Raw genomic sequence first — 24,024 nt, forward strand, 5'->3', positions numbered from 1 at the left:
CGTATACGTGCGCATCACGTGGACTACGCCACTGCATACGTCTACGTGCTGCAAAGCAACGTCGATAACGCGTGTTCAAGTAACGGTTTAACACGCATTACAGAGCCGAGGTGGGACCAATGTGTCCGAGTGTCACACTGCAAAAGTTCAGAATAAACAGGAAATAAACTCTCCCCTCGATAATGAAAGTAATGAATTCTTGATTTTGGGACTCGTTTGTGTTTTTTTTTCTATAGCTTGTGTGCAGTTTGCCGGGGCGGCTAGCTAAAACTGTCAGTGCCGGACGGACGGACACACACACACACACACACACACACACACACACACACACACACACACACACACACACACACACACACACACTCCTTGTAACGTAAGCGCCCACTCAGCGCTTCTCTCGCCGTCGAGCTCTTCTTCCTTCTTCCCTCGCAGCCAATTAGCGACGCCTCCTCCCTCCGCGTGTCTTCCACCCGGCAGGCCGCAGGACGCCGCTCGGGTTCACAGTCGCCGACCGGCCTGCTGTGTCGCTGTGGAGCGGCCTATACTGCCGGTGCGTGGGGCGCGATAACGTTACCAGCGAGGGTGCGTGTCAGTCAGAATACACAATTGAGGATCGCCTTTTGCGCGCGCGCGCCCGTGCGTGTGCATTAGAGCTCGGGGTGCATCTTCTTCTTTGCCGAAGATGGATGAGTTCACCATCTGGAAATGTAGTCTGGCTCTGTGCGCGCAACGAGCTGCTGTGACCCACGATTCAACTCTTCAACTCCGCGAGGAAAAGAGCGCAGCACAGATAGAGAGATAGATAGGCAGAGTGAGAGAGAGAGAGAGAGAGAGAGAGGGAGAGAGAGAGAGAGAGAGAGAGAGAGAGGGAGCGGGTGAGTGAGGCAGTGTACGCGGGAGGTGGAGGGCGGGGAGGAGAGGAGAAAGAGGAGAACGTACCGTTATGTTCGGTCATCAGCGACAGTCTTGGAAATTAGAGGAGGAATAAAAAGTACGTGGTGGATTCTACCGAATGAGTGCCCACTTGCTGGGTGGGGTGACAGGACTGAGTCAGAACCGTGGGACTTGACCACAAAGTATAATTCAACTCAAATATTGTGGGCTTTTATTTTCAATGAAATACGTGCAAAGCAGAGAAGGGATATAAAGTCACACAATAATGAAAAAAAAGAGAAGATTTCTGAAGGATTTTAATGATTTTATTTCACGGTGAAGTATGAGATTAGAGGCTGGGGACATGCTAGGAATGCTATTTTACTGTGTTCTAGGCAATTTAGTTCAATACTTTAAATCATATTTCTACACAACATTTTGATTTGGATCAATGTGCAGGACATTTTGCTTTATCGTAAAAATGTATTTCACAACTAATTTTTTTAATGCACGCGTGTCCCGGGGATGGAAAAGGCACTCACTCAGACGAATCCCTCACATATGTGCGCACACGCACACACACACACGCATGCACGTGACTTATGCAGCTCCTGTCAGTCACGTGGCTGATGTGAAGAACTGAATGGATGTGATGGCCGTGTGTGTCAAAGTACAATCTTCACATTTACCTACTCGGTGCACATTATGCTTCTTTTGCGTCGGAAGCGAAATGTTGACCGGCTGTTGCAAAGTCATCCAATAATACAAACCGTGTCTTTGCCCGCTAGTCGGCCGTCGGACTGGATCTGATCACAACCGACCAACCTTTTTATGACAGGAGCACGGCCACAAATCTATCGCATCTGCTAGCAGAGCGGTGCCATTGACGCTGCGTGTGTTACATAACTGTGGGCGCGACTTCTTCCTATCTCGTTCAAAGCTGTCCCAAAACAAACGCACCCGGCACCACCCGTGTATCACAGGCCCGTCACTCCTCCCGGGCCTCGGCGAGGCTGACAGCTCAACAGCACCCCCACCAAAACGTGTTTGCGCCTTTTGTTCTGTTTGGGTGCTGATAAATGTTCACTGATCCATCATGATAAGCTCCTGTGATCTCTGATAGGCTGATAGCAGCAGCAGCAGCAGCAGCAGCAGCAGCAGCAGCAGCGTTGACGACATGTTGGAGTCTGCTGCTCTTATTTTCATCCCTTCTTTATTTCTTCCTCGGAAAAAAAACACACACACACACACACACACACACACAGCAACATTGTGTTAGCATAGCTGCCTCCCGTCCCGGAGGGGCTCTCAGGCATCCGACCAGTCAACCAATCAGGTTGGATGATTGATGGCCCCCGCGGCCAATGGACTGCATTCCTGCCTGCACGACCGACCAACAAATTGGCCTCAAATGAAAACTCCACTCGCTCAGCCAGAGCAACTTTTTTTTTTTTTTTTCTAGAAACTCAGAGATCGCGGTGACCGTGGAAATATTTTGTTTTCCCCACTGGCAGCATTTAAGGTGGAGCACCTTTGGATTGAAAGACTTTTCTGTTACAAAACGCTGGTCCTCTTATCTGTTGCTTCCCTTCATTGCCCTTATTCCTTATGCATTTTCCTGGGAAAAAAGCTTAGAAGAATGTTTTTTCAAAAACCCCTTTCATATGTGTTTGTGTGTGTCTGTCTGCAATGTTCAGACCGGATCATCCGGCCCGAACTTCTCAACGATATCAGAGAGGAAGGATACGCTTTTCTAAAACACAGCTGGCCAACGACGAGCCAAAAGTTACCTTTATCAGTAAAGCAGACCTTCAGCAGACTGTTAGTGAGACGGACTTTAAGGAAAGGATATCTCAAGTTCATATTCTTCTAACCCGCTGGATTATACACACTGACATGCGCTGTTGTAAAAAGCTTCCCACCAACGTAATGACCATCTACCAAGTCTAAACGTAACAATCATTACATTTACAGCAGTGCAACTCCCTGTAGAAAGGGAGCGTTCAAAACATTATTCTGTGGTATTTCAATGTTTTTTGGACCCGATTCATAATAAATTTCACTGGTGATCAAGTATATATGTTTTTCTCATACGCAACTGTTAGATCAGAGCGTTGGTATGGTGGTGCCCCCGTTCGTCTAGACCCGGGGTGGGCAGCGGACAGAGACACGCAGCGGGGCGGATGTGGCCCGCGGGCCGTACTTTGCCCGGGTCTGGTCCAGACATTGCTCTGGCCTCCTTGGGCGTCTTGCTGGTTTCTCCAGGATGACCGTCGGTATCAAGACTTGGTTGGAAGGACTTTGGTTCAGGCTATTTTGAACATTACAGCATGTCTGGAGAGTTTAGCCCTACACCTCCAGAGATCTCGTCCACGATTATTAAATACATCCTGGACTTGGACACGTCCACGATTGGCGCTTTCGATAATGTCTCATCCACTCAGAATTATTTAAAAGGCCCTCGCCAGGATTTATGTCAGAGATGCATTGTCGGAGAATCTTGTTAAAGGCACAAATCAGAAGATATCAGTGTCACGAAATTGTACGAAAAAGCAGGTTTAGCCCAACCTTGCAGAGAACCTTTCTCAGTGAGTAATAACTGGATTAAGAGCTTGAATAACTCTGACGCACTTAAACTTTGGGCAGGTCAAGTTGACAGACGTCTTTTGGAAGTAACAATAGAGGGTTGTCTGCGCGGCGGAGCCTCCCAAGAAGTCCACCTGCAATTCATGAAGAGGCTAACGACTCCCCTCACCTCTTCTTGATAAAGACGTCTCGATAAGAACTCCTCTTCCCGAAGGTTGCGGCTGTGATGATTGGATTGCATTACTGTAAGTTGAAATTCAGGGATCAGCAGTTCAGAAGGAAGCACAGCTGTCATGAGAAATAATCAGGTGCGTCACTAGTTTCCATTTTCTAAAGTTTCTTGATCAATTTTCTGTTTAATCAGCTCGCTAAAAACAACGGGTGCTCAGTTTTGACCAAAACACAAAGCTAATGCAAGATCATAAACACTTTGGACGTCAGAAAGATTGGTATAGAAGCTGCAGTATAATATCAGATTTATCTGATGTTTACAACATTTTCTCTTTCCAAGCAGAGCTCTGAAAGACACCAATGGCTTTTCTCTCGAGTTAATAATTAGTAATTATTGTAATTGTAATTTTTTTTTTTCCTTTCAACCCCTTTGCCCAGTTCATTCAAATAACACAGTCCAAAAGCATTTTATTATCAACAACTTTAATGAGAATTGGATTCCCGTCAAACTCCACATCCAGTAGTTTCTGGCAATGTTGACCTCTTGACTTGGAAGCAAAATTAAAACAATCTTTTTTAACTTGCAGGCAGTGACTTTGAGTCTAGTGGAGCTTTTTTTTTTTTTTTTCTTTTATCAGAAGATGTTTAAGTAAACAGCTCACAAAATTATCAAGAGAGCACTTTGGGCTTCTTGTGAGTCAGTGAAAAATGGGACGACGTCCAAGTGAGGCAGATATGAGGCAGACCCAGGGTGGTACTACCAGCTGCAGTCTTCACACACACACACACACACACACACACACACACACACACACACACACACACACACACAGATTTGGTTACATTCACAACACGCCTCATGGCTATGGCAATATTTTCAGAGAGCCTCCTGCATTGTTTTAAAATACAGTACGTATTTGTGTTGCTCTTTCTTTTGACAAAACAAAACCAGACAGCCATACGAGAACACAAAGTGACGGCATTTAAAGAAAAAAACAGAACAGAACACAGAGCCCCGTACCATGAATATTAACTTCTCAAGTTTGAGGTGTTGCCTCACACCTCTTGGCCTCTGAGTGCAGCTCGCGGCAGCCGAGGATTCTCCATCCACTTGAGGGGGATTCATCTCTGTGCGAACAGTGACAGATTTAGTTCTTCTGAATTTACTCCAGACAGACCGTCATTGTTCTCTAGCCCCAAAATAGCTGAATTGCAAGTGTTGAAAACATCTGACAATGTTTCGAACATTGAACTCCAAAAGATATGCAGGCTGGGACGCAGCCAGAATGAATGTGCTGTCCTCCAGCTTTTTTTTTTTGTTGCAACATTTATTAGAGGCCTATTGACTTTTTGGACCACTTTGTTGGGCTGCAACAGATCAATCCCCCCCTCCCCAAAGATGCATAAACAAATGCATAAACAGAAGCAAACAAAAGGATTGCCAATAAGCTTGGTCACGGATGAAGCCCAAATGAACACGGATGCAGCCTATGTCTGGAAGTACAAGGGACATCATCAAATTGTCAGTGCTCTCAGAGGGGAGAGGGGAAACTCCTATAATCTAGGAAAACATCTTGGTGTTTTTGGAAATCAAAATGCAATAGTGTTTAAGGAAAAGACAAGGTATTCCACAGACCTCTGGTAACAACTGAGACAAAGATTTAAAGGGACAGTTCACCCAAAATTGGCATTTTAAAAAATATACTTGTCATGGTATTTGTCCGTAGGGTGGATTTTTTTTGTGTGTTTTAGGAAACTTCAAAACAGCTGTGTGATTTTACGACGACTAAATTGGTGAAATTTCAACTCTGAGTGAACTACGCTTGAACAAAAGAGAATATAGGAACGCACACTACATACACACAAGCCAATGCACAGATCCCCAAAGCACAAACACACAGATTTAGTAGGCTGAGTAAAATAGCCTGCACTTTCTTCACAGATAGTATCTTTGTGAACAGATTTGTGAGGGAAAGACTCTAAATCAGAGAGCACAAATCAGTCTAGATGTATTTCTTCTCGTGTATGTCGTCAGATCCGCATACACGAGCTACAAATCACAGTCACCTCCTTAATATCCAGCCAAGTCCACCAAAGTGTTGAGAAGCCGCAGATGGCAGTTAATTTACATCTGAAAATAGGTCCAAATGTTCGACCCACTTCGAATTCCTTTGATACGACCCAACAGACACTCAATTTCATCTGATGCTGAAACAGCCCCCCAAAAATTCTGGCGAGTCATCAGTCCCTCGCAAATCATCTTAAATGCTGCTATTCCAAAGTTTTACACAAGACTGAAGCCAGAGGGGATATTCAAATATTTAATAGTCAGTAAAGACTGTGAGCCCTATGTTAGGGTTAGGGTTAGGATTGGGGTTAGGGAACATTGGTTGAGCATTGCGAGGAACACTCCACGACAGGGCGGGCATGTCCCCCAGCCCTTGGGTCCACTACCTGGCGCTGGTGGGAGTTAGGGTTAGGGTTAGGGTTAGGGTAGTGTTGAGGTAGGGTTAGGGTTAGGGTAGGGTTAGGGTAGGGTTAGGGTTAGGGTTAGGGTTAGGGTAGGGTTGAGGTAGGGTTAGGGTTAGGGTAGGGTTGAGGTAGGGTTAGGGTTAGAGAATCTATTCTTAATGTGGTGGGAAAACATGTGTCTCATAACAGGGCCATGTTCAGAGTTTGGGCAGATATTGGGATGGAAAATACAGACCTAATGTAAACACACAAAACCAGAATCGACTCTGGTCTGACAAAACAGTTTACTGTTGAAAAAAGAGATTATAAATACAAGGAATGTCTCTTCCATCCCAAGTCTGAGCTGGACGGACGAGCCAGAATGAGTCTGCTGTCCTGCTTTGTTTGGACACAAACCCTGCCACATGTTTGGGTTTAGGGAGAAGAAATAGTGACTTCTGAGTTGCTCCCAAAAGACAAAAACTACTTTGAAAAGTTCAAGAACCGTTTTCCTCGGTTGAAATGGAACATGAGCTGTGGTTTCCTGCTCGAGTGTCTTGTACGTGACCCCCCGCTCACCTCTCATCTACATTCCTGACGTTGTGAAAGTGCGCGGCCTCGATCAGTTTTTAGATCATCTGGTGTGACAACCTTGGAAACACAATAAAGCCAAAATTGCAACTATGTAAAAATTCAAGGAGCGATGGCCTGGGGATTGGCTGTTAAGTATTTTCCCTGAATAAAAAAAAAAGGAGAGAAACAAGTGACGGGGGGAAAAAAATAATCAACTTGTCAACAGGTTAAAGATAAAAGACTCCAGTCAAGGTTGCATGTATCAGAGTGTGAACAGTGTGAGTTAGCTGCCAGGGCTGCTTTATTCGGTGATGATGAGCCACTTTGAGGCTGTATGGCACCGTGAACTGTAAAAATATTAGCCTTTCACTTGAGGACAAGCACGGTATCAGAGTGTCGAATTTGCTTTTCTTTTGCTTTACATCACCTCACATCTGGAAGCTTCAAAGTCAACAAACGTTGTTCCCAGCACCATTTATTTGTGTATTTTTAGTACTCTACAGGTTGGTGGAGTTGTGTCACAGAAAACTACAGAGTGTATACTCCACTGATCTAACATGCGACTCCATCTCCACCTTGTCCTCGTCACCTGCTCATCATGAGCCGCAGTCAGTCAGTGTGTCACCAGCAGCCGCAGTAGAGCAGCTAAACAGGGAGCCAGAGTGGGAGAGATGGCTGAGCTGCTGGCAAGAAAACTGAGAAAAGCACTCAAACAGATGTCAACAGTCGCAGAGTGGGCTGCTCGCGCGTACGTGTTTGAGTGGCGAAGTTCAGCAGCGGGTCAGTGAAGTGAAAAGTGTTGTAAAAAAATGAAGTAAAATGTCTGCCGTTTGTCGAGGTCATACTTGCTTGGCTTGCCGATCATCATTTGACTTTGAATAAAATAAGAGTCCCACTGAGGGTTGCAAAACTTGTTTGACTCATCACCCCAGGGAGTGATAATCACTGGGGGAACTATATCTTGCCTTTGATGAATATGGAATCTTCGGGGTAGAAAAAATAATTCCGAGTCATGTTATTTGTTGCCTAAAGAGCACCTTAATCAACATTAGCTCAAGCAGTGCAAACGCCATTCAAGAGACTTGCATGGTTTCCAAAGCAATGAAGCCTCTAATGTCATTGATATTCAACTTGTCTGAAACTTTGACTGCATATAAAAATAGACTGAGCATCAGGTTTTAAAAAGAAGGCCAACGTGGCAGTGCCCAAAAACTTGAATTTATTCACGATTGTCCATTTGGTCCAGTATGCTGTGATCTCAAGTATAAGTCACCATGACGTTGAAGACGTGGTTAAAGTTTAGTAGCCAATTGCAGTTGGCTTACCAGCGTGTGGGTGGACACATGCTCCAATCATTGCTCAACTCTGGACACACCCACACGCCCGAATATGGAACCGTGCGGTTTAAAAACCGGCGGAATCAGAAACTGAAGATAAGAAAGAAAACAATCTCTCGGCTTCAGGACGGGTATTTCCAAACCAGTGTGATGTCAGGGTAACTCTGTCCATCTTTATATGCAGACAATGGACCTCGCCTGACCTGCTTGGAAAAGCGAAGTCCCTTGGATGCATATAATGCTGACACGTCAGATTTCTTCAAAGCCGGTCGAGCGAGCTGGTACAACTACAGAGGGGTCCCAACAACCGGTCGTGCTGTCTCTGTGCTATTTTCTTTGTCCTCTGCTGCATAATTCACTAAGAAGTGAGTTTTGTGGGTGTATCTTTGCATCAAAAGCCACGTAACGATTTTTGATGCTTTGACAAATTCGTAATAACGTGGATGGTTGACTTAGAAGTCAACCCGTTACCTCCTCTGTGGTATGCGTCTCCTGAGCTCCCGAGAAAGACAGGTACACTGCGCACGTATCCCTGTTTTTTGGGGGGGGGGGTTTTGAGTGAGGCGTGCACGTATTAAAAGGAGGCTTGTATCACAGCGGTGTGGCCCCCCGCTGCAGAGTGATCCCTCACCATGATGAAGCACCAGACACATTCCAGCCCTTTAATAACAAATGGGCTGACAGGGAATGATGATGACAATGCGAGGGTGTGCACTCCGTCATCGATTGCGATATCGCTTCTTTTAACCTTCACGGCTCGGGCTGGAAAATGCACCTCCGCTAACTCGTCGCTCGCCAGACCGCGGACATTTCATGAGCTCAGTAAAACCGCCGAACTTTATATGCTTGGCCGAGCTCAGAGAGATCCTTCTGGCTCGGAGAGGATCGCTCTGTTTTCTCGCAGTTGTCTCAACTCCTCTATCTCGTGTTTTCTTTCTGGGCCCGACTTTCCTTCGTAATGTCAAGCTTCTATTTCGAGTTCCTTTTGTGTTGCTCTTGGACAGCGGCCCGTCTTTGCTTCCGACATGGAGAAACACACACGTGAAAACAAACACTGTCTGTCTTTTTTTTATTATTTTTTTTTTTATCAGAGAATCCGAGAGAGATGGCTACAGTGGCAGCGGGCAGGAGCTCCGCTGATCTGAATCCAGTGACTTTTGACCTCATTTTTTTCCCACCCCACCATCAGACAGGTCATTAAGCGACGGAGTGAATGACATCAATCAATGACTAACAGATTACCATCAACCCGCGCACATTGCCTCCCACCAAATAGTTATCTCAGAGCGGACTTGATCCATCATTTACTTCATAGATCATGGCGCTCTGCTTCGAAAAATACATTATTGTACAAGTTCCAGGACAACTTAGCGAGCGTTTCATCAAACATGCAACTTTTCATAAATAAGTGAAATCTAGGACTGACCCAAATGGGGGTATCAACCGCTTCTAGCAGGAACAAAAAGTACAATCTAAATGGAAAATCAAGAACAAACATGAAGAGAAGGGGGATAAAAAAAAATGTGAGAACAAACAACGGACAGGAACCACAGGAAGGAAGTAAATCAAAATGCTGACCTCTGCGTATCACTAAATCAACCCAGTGGAGCCTTTTCTAAAATTACAGCTCCACAGAATGTCAAGACTCAAAAATAGAAAACGCATCTCGGGGCATTCAAAGCTGAAACAGAACGAGAAGAGGAAAGACTGGGAGAAGATGTTTGGCGCCATCTCATCGTCTTTGGCCCGAATGCTGGCACGACGTGCGCCGTCGTCGCCGTCGACCCCCTGGACGAGCGCCAAGAGAAACAAACACGCGCCCCACTGGGGATCGTTTGCATCGTCGGCCTTCACAGCCGCAGTTCACAGTACTCCACCCCCCACCCCCACCACCCCCTCTGCAAGACCTGTGGTGCTGCGGCGTGCCGAGCGCAACCATAACAACCCGCGGTATGAGAGTCTGAGGTCAGGCGAGTCGGAGGTAATGATGAAATGAAAAATGACTTTTGCGCTTGTGGTCATTGTTCACCTCATATTGGTTGAGAACGGGGGGGGGGGGGACCCTTGAAAATCCAATGTGTAAAATTTTTAAGAAGCCAGTCTGACGGTGCGTTTCGGAACCAGGGCAGTGTTAGGTGGGCTTCCTTAAAAAATGGCAATGTAAGATGGCAGCTAACATTTGCTCTACGTATATTCTTATATATATGAGAACTGTTCTCAGGCTAGGAAAACCAAATTACTTTTATTGTACTGCAAGTGTACACTTTGATTCATGTATTCACGGCAGTATGTTAAGATTTTCCCAGTATGAAAATCATAAATCTAGTTCAATTTTACACACTGGGCCTATAAACCTGCACGTTTTTTTTCTTTATTGTCTTTAACAATCCTTTACACTCCTTCAATTTTTAGATTTTACATTTTCTGGCTGAATCTTAATCAATATTCCAACCAGAAAACAAACAAACAAAACTTCATTATTTTCTGCCTGCTCAGTTCTACTTGCTTCGGTCGTCTTGTCCAGGAAGTTAAATCCGTCCTCAATGATTTGTTGATCTGTGCTGTTGACCCAGAACACAAGATCCTGATTAGGGACGGCCACCACTTTGTCAGAAGAGGGAATTAAAATCTGCTTCCCAAAGGATCCATTTTCCTGTTATTTCTCTATTTTTAGCTTTCGCCCCGCTCGAACTGATACACACAAATTGCTTTTCTACAGCGTCCCTCTATTTTGGTCCTATTTGTTTAGTTTTTCAATCTGCTCCCTATCTCCCAGGTCTTGCCCCCTGCAGCATACCAGGAGGTCATCCAGACGTGTCCCCCTTTTTGGAAGAGAACCTCCGTGGGCAGAGGGCACCGGGTCCTTTTACAGGGCAGCAGGGGGATAGAAAAAAAAAAACCCACAGCGGGCCTTTGGCTGGAGAGAGTGGGAAAGTGACACTGGCGTTGCTAATGGAATCATAATAGAGAGAGACATTCATCTGTGTCCCCACCAGCTACCTATCCAAACAAACAGAGTGAAGACCACTCTGACTGGTTAATGGGCCAGTCAGGAGGGAATTACACGTCCGCTTTTAATCACGGCTGCCTTCACTTTCTGCTACGCCGCCCCCCCCCCGAAACCAGAATCATATGAGCTCCTATTAAAAATGCTAGCGAGGTCTGTTTTGTTTTCACTGGTTTACACTCAGCATCCCCCTTTTTGGAAGCACCTGGAGGGATGACAAGGGCCACATTTTTATTTTTAGGCTGCGATGCTCGGATTCTGCATTGTATGTGGGGGAAATGATGTCACAGCATCTCAAGTTCTCAGCCATTTGATTCCTTTTGCATATAAAGAGTCAGCCAAAGTAATGTATGCACACATCAGGGAAAGAGAAACTTGCATACACATTTATTTGCACAAGTACTTTGATACATATAGATGCCTCCTCTTTCGAAGTAAGATGAATCACGATAACACTGCGTACTGCTGTACGATGTTTTCCCAACAGAATTAGCTTCATGAATGTTGCATCAACAAGTGTTGTTGTGTGGTAACAAACAAGCAGTAGTTCGCTGGACACGTCAATGTGTGTAAGCCAATGGCCACCACTTTGAGCACCTGTTGTGATCGCAGAGGCCAAAGGTAACTTGTATTAATCTTGTGATGACTGAATAGAATTGGTATTGAAATATTTATGCAAGTTTTTCTTTTTCTGATGTATGTACACATCATATATGCATATACAGTATATGTATGGATGTACGTATTACCTCCCGTAAGGTTCTCATAAGGTTCGCCTCCTAAAAGTCCCTTTTAAGACCACGACTGCTACGCTATGGAACTGGTTGTCATATTATAACTCTATCACTATTGTATTTATACTACGACTTCACATTACGTTTTCATATTTCTTACTATGGTACTTTAGGTCAATGAAACCCATTTGTTCATGCACTTCAACGCTGAAGCGGTGATAACATTCTATCTACAGGTTGTCAAGGGGTTACGCTTATCTGAGTTGGGATAGCAGCACTAATACAACCACACAAGTAGGTTTTTTTGTGGTACAGCGATCGTTTGCAAAAACAAACATTGAAAAATCCTTCAACATTTTAGCAAGCTATAAATACTTGCTTAAGCAGCTAGTTAGTGATTATTTCTAATATTATACCTCCTCCATTTGGTCCCTGGCATTTCTGAACCAGTAACTTAAAACCATTTGTAACCACGTCAGAGCCTCGCAGGTCGTTCCAGTCGGCGTGATTTAGTGTGTGAGACACTGACGGAGAGAAACGACTCTCTACACTCGACCTTACTGGTAGCTTCACTCTTACATCTGACAGCTTTTCAACGGCGAACTAGAGCACGGAGACAGGACCAGGCGAGACGAGCGGACGGACAGACCGAGTTGGGAAAAATACAGAATAAAATATCATGGTTGTGACTGTTTAATAGGATCCCCTGGAGTGAGAAGGGTTCTCCATCACAGCAACCCGCTGAGGGAGGGTCTCACGCATTGACGCCCGATGGAGTGTGTGTGTGTGTGTGTGTGTGTGTGTGTGTGTGTGAGTGTGTGTGTGCATGCGTGACCCAGACCACAGCTGTAGGCCCCAAGAACCATCAATAACAACAGGGCTACATCTAGTGGAGTGCGCACACACACACACACACACACACACACACACACACACACACACACACACGCTCCGGTAGATATATAGGCATCAGTGACAGTGTTGGTCTGTGGGAGGACCATGTACCCATAAGAAGTTAAAGCCTCCTCAGGAAATCAGAAACGTATGTGTGCCGACACGGTGGTCCCTCCGCGGAGGATAATGCTGTCATGACCAGGGTCGGCCGAGCGCCGCTGAGCCGCCGGCCTCCGCCGCTATCTCTCACTTAATCCCATCTCTGCTTCCCTCGTCCTCTCTCCTGCCTGCGTTTCTGACACATTTCTAAGGGATCGCAAAGGGTCGTTGTTTTTTTTATGGCACGGGCCCCCTACTGTATAAGGTCATACGGCATTGGAGTAACGTTTGAGGCTACTTTTGGTCTGGAAAACGCCCACCTGGAAGTCAAAGCCTGCACTTTAATTGCCGATTATAGTGTCGTTTAGGGTCAAAACGCGCCCATCGACTTCAGTCAACGCCGCTGAGTTTGTTTTTTACGGCTTTAAGAGAAGTCTTACAAAAGTCACATTTTGACCAGAGACAGGTGTGCAAAATGGTGCATTTGCATTCGAGTGTGGAGGAAGATTAAAGCTGCAGGGCCCCTGTTTTAACTTTTGTTGAAATGTTTTACATTTGCTTGACCAAAAAGGACGAAGATGGTTCAGCTCTGAGAGACGATGGGAAAGACGTGGAAGTTTGCACACATTCCCCCCCCTGTCGTCTTTGTGGGCTCGCTCCGTTTCGCTATCTGGCAACGTATTTGTCCATAGGCGTGAGGACAACTGGTCGAATTTGTCCGCGATATAATGGAAACTTGTGCCGGGTGTAACCCCGCCTTCACCCCTGAAGGTAGCCGGGAGTGCAGGAGAAGTGGTGACATACAGTGCAGTGAATGATTCGAGTTTAATCGAACGGAAACTCCTAACAAGGCAGTACCATTACACCCCAGCACCCGAAACCTCCTCTAATGACATATTAGAATTCCTCTGCTAAATTAAGCCATTGTTGTTCAAATGAGTTGCAGTGCACTTCCCCCCCCCATAATTTCAGATTCATACTTTTGCCATATATGTGTCGTTTTGTCATTTTAGAGATTATCTGACATATCGAATAATAAGTAGACAAAAACAATTGATTCATAAAAAAAATACATTTTTAAGGTCATTCATATCAATTTCTTTCAAAGAGTATCTTCTTTGCAACATGGATAAGAAAGCACATATCATACATAAGTATATGAAAGTATAAATAAAATGTGTGAAAAGCAGTATTTTTCTTATATTTTCCCAGCAGAGAGCGTCCGTCAGAGGTTGGGATGACGGCCAGGAGCACAATTAGAGACCTTGCAAGTTGTACTCGAGGCTGTTATAAATCATCCTATCAACAGGTTTTCCAGCGGTTGTTACTGGAGGAACAGCTGCTCGGTCAACAGTGCGCAAACAGACCTCAGACCCACTTTTAAAAAAAAGTTGGCGGTGGGATCACCTGTGGTTACCCCCTTCGCTCTCGAACCCTCCATCTCCTGCTTTCGCAGGGATGCACATCAGGGCAGATCATTCATAATGTGAAACGTGTGATAAGTGCTTTAAAACGGGGAAGAGCGTGAGGGTCGGGGGATGGAGGAGGAGGAGAAGGAGGCGGGGGGCTTATTTAAGAGCCTATAAATGATGTGGAGGGCGACCCCTGAACTCTGCCGACCTTTGACAGCGGGGCCACGTCTCGCAGATTATCTCCTCCGCTCCAGCTCTCTCTCTCTCCCTCTCTCTCTCCCTACCTCTCTCCCTCCCTCCTCGCGGGGGTGAAAGACGAGCGCGCTAAGGTGCGAGTGATTCACAGCTGAGGACGCGCACTGTTCCGAGAGAGGCTCCGAGGGCAGTCAGTCACGCTAAGCCCCCGCGAAGGAAAGGTTGAAGCCTGTTATTCATCAGCCCTGGCCGAGGCCTTGCCGCAGTAAAAAAAAAATTGCGCAGGTACGAGAGCGACCGCGGAAGACAAAGTGCACGGCGGTATTTCAAATAGCGGGCGCTCGCCGACAGGAAGCAAAAGAGAAGGGAAGCACAGGCGATTTTAGTTTGACCGCTGTTTTCATTTTGGTTATTTTGAAGTTTATTGCCTACGGAAGCGCATTGCTGCCACACTCGAGAAAAAAAACAGGGCTCGCGTGAAACTTTCACGTTTTAACGCGATCATTTTCATGTTATAACGTGAAACTATCACAAAAGAAATTTGATAGTTTTGCGTAGTTTATATGTAAAGCTGCGAAACTATCACGTGAAACTATCACGTTATGTCGTGAAAATGTTCACGTTATAACGTGAAAGTTTCACGAAATAACGTCAAAATCATCACGACATAATGTGATAGTTTCACGTTATAATGTGAAAATTATCACGTAAAAACATTAAATTATCACGCAATTTCGTGATAATTTTCACATTATAACGTGAAACTATGACGTTATTTGAGAGATTCTGAAAGGAATGAGAAATTCCTCTCAATTTTCAGGTAAAATCATCTGGAATGGTAAGGGAACTGTAAACTATGAATTTTAAATGATTAAGAGTGAGCAGGTTGTTCTTCCCACACTACCTGTGGATTTATAAATCTGTCCCAGTCAGTCAGCAGCATCGGGGGGGAAATAACAAACCCACAAAAAAAAAAAAAACACACCGGGTTTCTGTCATGAAGGGACTTGAGAAACGTCCCGCGCGGGAGTGCAAATTATGAGGACATGACATGTCACTGTTTTGTCACTTTGCGCAACATTTCCAGATGTGTCCGCGAAATGCTTGAAATTTAGTTTGCACTAAATTTTTTTCTGATAACGTGGGAGAAGCTCCATCTGGTAAATCTGACCTGTACTGTATCAGACCCATTCACCGAAAAACCTGGAAGAGCATTGGACAAATTCGTGGTATTGATAGTTTGCTTTTCTGTTACCGCCGTGTGAGGCAGGTAGGAATAAGTTTGATGCCTCTTGCTAAGTTACAACGCTCAACACACTTGTAGAAGAGTGTGCATACACACGCTTCAAATTCAATTTCTGAAGTATCACTTCAAGCGAATTGAGCTGATCGCTCTTAGCGCCTCCCGAACAGAAGCATCCAGGCCTCAGAGAGGAGCTGTGCAAAGCAAAGCTGATAAGCACAGGACAAAGAGGTGAGTTGAAGGGAGGAGATTGAGCTCCATCCATGACAATCTGCTCGTTGGAGTGCTTTCACAGGGACCCGAGGAGCAGCTGCAGCGCTTCACCGTTAAGACTGCGCCGTCCGGTCCGAGTGCCAGGACTGCACTCAACCTCCGTCCTCGGCAGCCGTCCACCGCCGCCTTTTAATACCACCTTCCCCGGGGGTTCCACTTTTACTGTGATGGCTTTTGAGGCAAAGAGGTATAATATGACAACACGTGGCCCCCGTAACCCCGGGATATTCCACAATGTTTAGCGGTGGAAGCCATTTAGCCGGAGGATTGGCAAATATATTGCTCCACTCCCCCTCTCCTGTACAGGGTTTCAATAAAAAGGAGCGGTAAATCAGGCCCGGGGATTCAGAACTTGTGACTGCTCTTGTACGGGGGCCTCAGTGTTGGATCCAGGGTCCTGCCTGCGCGCTGGCTACTCAACTGCTTTGAGAAACGGGAGTGCGCGAGTAGGCTTTCAACATCGAAAATGCCCCCCAAAAAAAACAGTGTTTTCAAATCTGTGGTGTGTGTTTGCTTGTTTTGTTTTCATCTCTTTTTTTTTTTTTTTTTTTAAAGAAAGCCCTGCTGACACGGACCTAAATACGAAAGATTTTACACACTGGACCTTTATGAAAAATAACACCTGAGAGGAATCTGATTAGAATTTGCACCGGCATTCACTCAAGGCTTGTTTTACTTGTTTAAACCCCGAAATACATACACATGCATGTGTTGTGCGTGTGTGTGTGTGTGTGTGTGTGTGTGTGTGCATTGGGCGGGGGGGACACGTTGATGGAATGTGAATGTCAGCGGTCTCTTTATTTACTCTTCATATAAAAAAGTCTGAGCTGTAATTAACAGCAGGTATCCTCCCCAAGCCAGGAGAGTAATTGACTGTTTCAAAGCGCCAACACTTCATAACCCTCTGCGCCTCTGTGTGTGTGTGTGTGTGTGTGTGTGTGTGTGTGTGTGTGTGTGTGTGTGTGTGAAGACTGATATTGGATGAGCGCGAGAGAAGAAAAGCCAACACAAACGTGTTTGTGTATGCGAGTGTATTAAAATGAACTCCTTTATATTCCACGCCTCCGCCCGCCCCTCCCCCACCTCCCCTCCTCCCAAGGATAAGGGTCAGCGGCGGTGGGCACAGAGCCACTCAAACGCTCCGGGCTTCTTTATGAGCGCATTAACAGTCAGGTGCAGTCATTATCCACGAGCGTTAAGTGAGACTCGAAAGCCCAAACTGGAAACCCGGAGCCGGTTTGTTTGGTTACGTGAGCTGAATATCTGCAGAAACTTCCCCTAGGTGCACCTGTGCAGCAGCAGCAGAGGCCTCCCAGTGCGCTGAGGTCTAGCAGCAGCACTGCTAAACTGCTAAAAAGGCTACTGTTGAAATTTAAATCAAAAGACTGCAAAAATAAAAAAGGAATAAAATTTGTATTTACCTTTTATTCCGTTTTTTTTTTTTTTTAACTTCAAAGAGGCAAAAATCCTCGCACATCTATTGACACGGCCGCTGTGTCGGATGGTGCGAACAAAGTCCGAACCGACAAAAAAGGAAATCCCGCACACGACGTTTGGGTCATAGACCAAAAAGGTGTACGACCGAAACGTCGCAATAAAAAGTTTTCATGTTGGCCACGTGTGCGGGATTTCTTTTTTGTCAATGTTTTTTAACTTGAATTTGATTTTGCATGGACATAAAGTTTTTTTTTTTTTTTAATCGTATTAAGCGTTGCTATGCTCCATATACAGTGTTGAAGCAAAACTTGTCTGGGTCCTTGTAAAAAGTTTCACTGTTATACCTGGAGAAAGATTTTTTCAATAAATGTAAGTAGCTGCATTTCCATGACGGCCAGAATTGTGCAAAACCGAAATATCGCAATAAAAATAACTGTACAGAACCACCATTCTTGACAGCAAACAAGCGCAAACAAACAAAAGCGGCCTTTAAACCCTGAAGAAGAAACCAGCAGTCTGCGGCTCAGATCGCGCCATATGCCCTTCCGCTTTGTCGCGCTCCTGGGGAACATAAAGTTAACGATAGGCACTGTGTTAGCACGTGTTAACTGGAGCCAGCGTTCGCTAATTGATTGTGTTAATTTGCAGCGTTGCTTTGCTAATTGTTGCCTTCTAATTTACGTTAATATGCGACGACAACAACAACGCGGCGGCGGCGGCGGCTAAAAGAGCTCCTCTGAGACAACCAGAACCCTGATTGGCCGTGAAGCTAATTAATGTTAATTAGAGTTGTTAACAGTGAGCCGTTGAGCCCTTTAAACCGACTGTGGGGCTTGGCCTCCATTGTTTATTTGACCACATTCTAATTACATGACTCACAAACATGAGACAGTCCATAAAAAAAACAACAACACGCAGGTGGGAAATAAAACTGTGGTATTTAACACAGCTTTAATGTCGACGCTGGGAAACAAACCACATGGCCTATAAGCTTAAAGAGCTACTCAGTGCCAATCCGAACAAGAGACAAATTTAATGCATTAAAATACAACAATAAAACAGGGATTTTGAACATGCGATGAAATAAAATGTAATACAGGAGTTTAACAGTCCAGTAAATGTGTTGAAAAAACTGAAAACAATTGCATAACTTAACTTAACAAATGTATGTATTTTTTAAACTCATCCAGTGCCAATGTGATTGACATTAAGTTTGAGTGTTTTTTTTGCCACTAAACACTCCTAAGCAGGTCTTGCTTTGGGTGTTTTAACTGTCGGTTCTCGGCCGTTTGCCTGAACGGAGCCTCTCGGTGTTGAGGAAGTGCTCGATCTTGGAGATCTGAGCCCTCAGCGATGACTGTGGGTCTCCCTGCTCCTCCTGGGAAAGAGACACCTCCGCGTCTGAGCTGCTCAGCACAGCTGAAGGAGGAGCTCTGCTCAGCCTGCTTGAAGGAGAGACTGGCTTTAGAACTCTTGGAGATACTCATGCGGTGAACTCATGCGGTGAACTGCAAGGGTTCAACCTGTGAGGCTGACAGTGCTGGCGTGCCTCTCTTCACTGTGCCTCCAGAACATGGATTTTTACTGAATAGGGTTTGGTTTTAACGAACGTACCTCGATGTGGTCGGCGGTGGTCTGCTATACGCCAGAGAGGATTTGGGCAACGCAACAGAGCTGGTGGAAACAGAATCGCTGTGTTCCTGTATTAGAACAGAATAGAACTAAATAGAATAAACCTTCATCAGTAAAGTATATATATAAAGTATAGTATAATAAAAAACTACTACTACTAATAAAAGAACAACAATACTACTACTACTACTACTACTACTACTACTACTACTGTAATGTAAGAATTCCACTCCACTGATGCCCATGGTAGCTATAAACAAAAAATAAATAAAGAAAATTTGATTCTGGGGCCTCCAACTCAGACTGACGAGACATCAGGGAGGAAACAGGTTGGCGTTGGACTATCATGTCTTCGGGCCACATGGACGACAGCACATGGGCAGCGTGTCAGTAGTAATATTGTAATGTTTTTGATTCTGGTGTTCGATGCTGCTCAGGGATGACAGTGATGGGAAAGTATTTCACCCGCTCAGGTATGCAGCCAATGTTGGGGGTTTTAAACCTTTCGGAATAATATTCAGATCATTGAAGTTGCCCTTGCTAAGACTCGGTGCCCACGGAGCAGCTCTCGGGTTCAGAAAGGTCGGTGAGCCCTGGTTTAAAGTAAACTGTTGCCTGTGGCGCGGACAGCGCGGACAATCAACGTGATTATCCTTCAGCCACCGAAGGTGGGGCGCAGTCGAGGTGGAAGTGAGAGACTTTGCAGCGACCAATCAAATGGGTTTGTGTGAGTTTAGGGGGCGTGGTTACCCCTATTTCCTCAGCAGATGATGTATGGACGCAGGGAAGGTTGCCAAGCCGGGGGGCTGAACTCTGGGTGACGCTCCCACTGTTCACCATCTGCACCAAGCAAATAGGATTCGTCCAACTATCCCAGACAGCTACCCCCCCCGACCCCTACCCCTTCATACTTTTACAAGCGCTGCACTCCGTCCCCCCTCGGCTGCCGGCACCTGGATCTTATAAAAGCGCAGGGTGACAGTTTGCGGTGATGGTGACAAAAGGGAGAAAAAAAAAAAAAACAGGCGCGGGACGAGGAAGAGAGAGTGAGTGAGTGAGTGAGAGAGAGAGAGAGAGAGAGAGAGAGAGAGAGAGAGAGAGAGAGATGATGGAGTGGGAGAGCGAGCGGACGGATAGAGACGGAGTGAGTGAGACCATTAAGCTCGGCTCTCCTCCCGCAGCTCCTTCATTCTGTCCGTCCGTCCGTCCGTCCGTCCGTCTACGGGGGAGTCTGTGGGATCGACGCCGCTGTTGAACCAGGAAAAAAAAAAAAAAAAAAAAACGAGCCACGCGACTCTTTAACGAGGCCGACTGCTGCGCACACGCCGACCCTCGCCGCTTGCACGATCACACGTTATGAAAATTCAAAGATCCAGTGATATAACGAAACGATGCGCGGAGCTAAATTAAGTTTACCTAGGAGGAAATGTAAGTGTTGTTTTATTCTATGCCCCACTGCTGCATTATATATCATACTGTTTCTGTGACTTTGGGGCCATACGGCAGGAGAATCTACTTGGGGATTAATAAAGTTGATCTTCTCTTATCTCATCTTATTCAACCCCTGCCCCTCCCCCGCTGTCAGTTCACAAATATTCGACAAAGAAACTTCTCAAGATTGAATTGAAGAGATGTCTTGTGTATTTCGAGGTGCCAAAGGCCAAAATAAGAGAAATGAAAAGGAAAATGGACATCGGTGGTTGGTGTTCTGTGATGGAATGATGTCAACATTGAGTGAAGAGTGTGTAAAAGATGTCTGTTCATTATTAAGTGGATGGCCTGTCACGCAATTTCTGATGAAGTGTTTGACTTGTGGTGAAAGAGTTGATTTGTTTTGTCAGTCCTTCCTTTCTATGAAAGAGTGAACCATGACATCAGATGTAATTGTGTCTTCGTATCCATGCAGATGCTGACGTGTAGCCTGATCGCTCACTGGACGGAGTTAAATCAACCTTCTGCCTTTCCAGTTTCTTTTTTTTTTTTCTTGGATGACACAGTTAAAATGGTCAACACAGGTGTTATTTACCGTTGGTGCGACTGAGCACAACTCAAAGTCAACCTGGCCGAACGCCAACGCGCTCTTATATCTTTAAGCGTTTTAGCAAAGTTCACTCCGACTTCCTCCTGGTTTGTTTTGCGGATCATCAGCGTGTGGTCGTCTCCCCTCTGCTCAGCATCAAGCTGCGGCCGCAGGAGGATGTCGGCTTGGGGGGAGGGGGGGTGGGGTGCGGCTCAGCTTTTAACGCGCCGCAATTAAATTTTCCACATGGCTCCGCGCTGAGGCTGAGGTCACGGCTGATAAATGACGAGGCGGGGGGGGGTACGGGGGGGGCAACGTGAGACACCGGCGCTGCCGTGACCTCTGCCGCCTGCAGCGCACGGTCGGGGCTCGTTGGCGTTCTTTCAGACGTCATCCGTCACTGAAGATGGAGAACTTTTTGATGGCATCGGTAACTGACCAGTGTTGGCGAGTAATCTATTACTCAGTAATCCACCACTGTAATAAAACTACTATTTGAGTAACGGAGTCATGTAATGGGATTACTGTGGCAAAACTGGTAATTATATGATAAATACTTTATCAAGTCACAGTAACAACCCAGAACAGCGTTTCTCAACTGGTGGGTTGCGGCCCACTTTGGGGTTGATTGGGTCGCAGCTTCGTGGCCGTTTCCCTTTTTAAAAAAAACGAAAACAAAAAAAGCTTAACGCTGTTAAATAGCTCTGAATGTATTACTAATTCAACTAACAGATGCTGCAAATATAGCATACATATTTGCACAGGTGTAGAAAACAGTTTGCTTATCGCTCTATTATAAATGACACAATGACAAATTGGACCTTTCAAAAAGCTGCTGAGGCCCTCGGTTGTACCTGAACACACTTGCGCAGGCCGGGGACGTGTGACTTCCTGGGGCTCGGCGCTTCTCTCTGCACGCTGCGCCAGTCAAACGCCAACCTGTACGCCCCGGCGCTGCTCGGGAACGGCTTCTTGTCGCCGGCGAGCGGCGTCTTGTCACTGCGTTTAGTGGCGGGCAGCGGCGAGCTTGCCCTGCATTGGCTTTTCTGGGCCTCGTTTCCCTTCTCTGAAGAAGAAGGAGAAGGAGAAGAAGAAGGAGAAGGAGAAGAAGGAGACAAAGCCTTTATTGACCCACATTGGGGAAATTTGCATAATTACAGCAACAATACAGTAGAAAAGAATGGAGATTATATTGATTAAAAAGAAATAAAATGAAAATAAAATGAAAAGATTTCTAGACTGAGAACAAACAAACCAGACACCTGATCCTGCGTTGCCACTGTCTTCCTCTGTGTCTGGCCTCTGTGCTCTGTGCTGGCCGCCGCCTTGGCCCGGGTCTGACCGAGCTGCTCCGCTCTCCGACGTCGGAGAGTTCTGGGAGTCGTGATGGGGAGCCGCTGGAGTCTCTGCGGGCTGGCGCTCCTGCTCTGAGGTGCCCTCGCCCGCCTCGGGTGACACCTGGCGTTCGACCGCCGACTCCACCGACGCGCCGCCGTCGGTTTCCTCTCTGTGCTCGGTGACACCGCCGACATCAGGCGAGCTGGTCGGCTGCGCCTGCTCGGCCTCACGGGGGGGCAACCCGGTGTCGCCCCATATTGTCCTAGACTCTCCCGCGGATTGATCTGAGGATACGGGGACAGCCGGCAGGGTCGCCGTCAGCCCTTCTCCTCCTGCTTCTCCTCCTGCTCCTCCTGCTCCTCCTCCTTCTCCTCCTCCTGCTCCTCCTGCTGCTCCTCCCCCTCCTCCTCCTGCTCCTCCTCCTTCTCCTCCTGCTCCTCCACCTGCTGCTCCTCCTCCTGCTCCTCCTCCTCCACCTGCCGCTCCTCCTCCTGCTCCTCCTCCTGCTGCTCCTCCTCCTGTGTCCCCGAGGTCGACAACCTGCTGCGCGTCGCCCCTCTCGGCCGCCGTATCGGCAGCAGCCGTCTGGGTCGGTATCTGGGCCCGGGGGACGAGCGGCTCTGTCTTTCCTCTCTCCTCCACTCCGTGTGACCCCGCTCCCGCCGCTCCCTCCGCTCCCACCACTCTGTCTTCTGTCGCTCCTCCGGTCTGTTCGCCGTCCTCCGGTTCCCCCGCTGACCGCTGGCCGTCCTCCGGCCCGTCCGCCCTATCAGTGGTTTGGTCTCCTCTTGTTTCCGCTCCGTCGTCGCAACCGCCCCAATTAGCGTCTTCCTCGCCTTCTTCGCGCTCTCGGACGCTTGGTTTCGTATCACCTGACCGTCCCTCGGTCCTTCCGGCACCATCGCGGTCGTCGGCAGGAGGATGACCTGCGGCCGAGTTGCTGAGAGCGTCGGTGACGCGGCAGGCGCCGTTCGCTCGGCAGCTATCAGGCGGTGGGAGAGCGCCACGTTCATTTTTGCTGTTGGCCGGAGAGTCCGATGAATCTGAGGGCTGTTCGGTTTCTGGTGGCTGCTGTTTTTGCACTTGTGGTACTCGGCCATCTTGTCCTGAAACGTAACAAACATACAAGTTCAGGGGGAAAAAAGATACGTGTAATCGCTGTAGTTGTTAGCTAATTTCAGCTCCTGTGTTTATTCATTTATATATTTGCTCTGGTTGTTTATGTTTTTGCCTTTAAGTCTGTCGTTTACATTTGTATGCAACAGCTAATAAAGTTCCTTCAATCCTTGAATCCATGTGTGTTTTGTGTATCAGGAGGTTCAACTTCCGAGACGAGCATGTGAAAAAAAAAACCCAACAACCTCGACTTCACCGTGTTTATATTTAGCTGGCTGACCTCCAGTTGCTCCACTGGCAGCAGGCGAAGCTCCGGCTCCCGTCTCGCTCAGACTTTCTGGCTTCAAGGCCTCAGAGCTGGACGTGGGTGGATTGGAGCAAACATGGCAACCCTGATTGGCTCTATTCTGTGTGAAGAAAAGAAAGAGGCGGGATGTGGCCACAATCTGCTGCACAAGGCTTCGTTTAAATCTATCCACGTCTTGCATTCGTCGTGTGTGTGTGCGTGCGTGTGTGAGTGTGTGTGTCGGTGCTTCTGCGTGTACCTCCAGCTCACAGAAGAGCCGGGCCTGAGCTGCGGCCTGCGAGCGGAGCTCGTCGTGAGCCCTGTTCACACCTTCCAGCTCCCGCTGC

At 46.7% G+C, this 24,024-nt stretch overlaps 1 long non-coding RNA gene across 1 annotated transcript; it reads right to left on the minus strand.

Moving 5' to 3' along the window:
- Window positions 1-18,518: 18,518 nt before the first annotated feature.
- Window positions 18,519-19,105, minus strand: LOC142899227 (uncharacterized). Its single transcript, XR_012928707.1, has 3 exons — window positions 19,067-19,105; window positions 18,900-19,021; window positions 18,519-18,727 (listed from the first exon to the last, which is right to left on the minus strand). It is a non-coding gene; the product is annotated as an uncharacterized LOC142899227 (long non-coding RNA).
- Between the last annotated feature and the right edge of the window lie 4,919 nt (window positions 19,106-24,024).

Source organism: Nelusetta ayraudi, unplaced genomic scaffold (genome assembly GCF_046127955.1).
Source record: "Nelusetta ayraudi isolate G7.1 ecotype Tasmania unplaced genomic scaffold, CSIRO-AGI_Nayr_v1 ptg000071l, whole genome shotgun sequence".
Classification (NCBI taxonomy): Eukaryota; Metazoa; Chordata; class Actinopteri; order Tetraodontiformes; family Monacanthidae; genus Nelusetta; species Nelusetta ayraudi.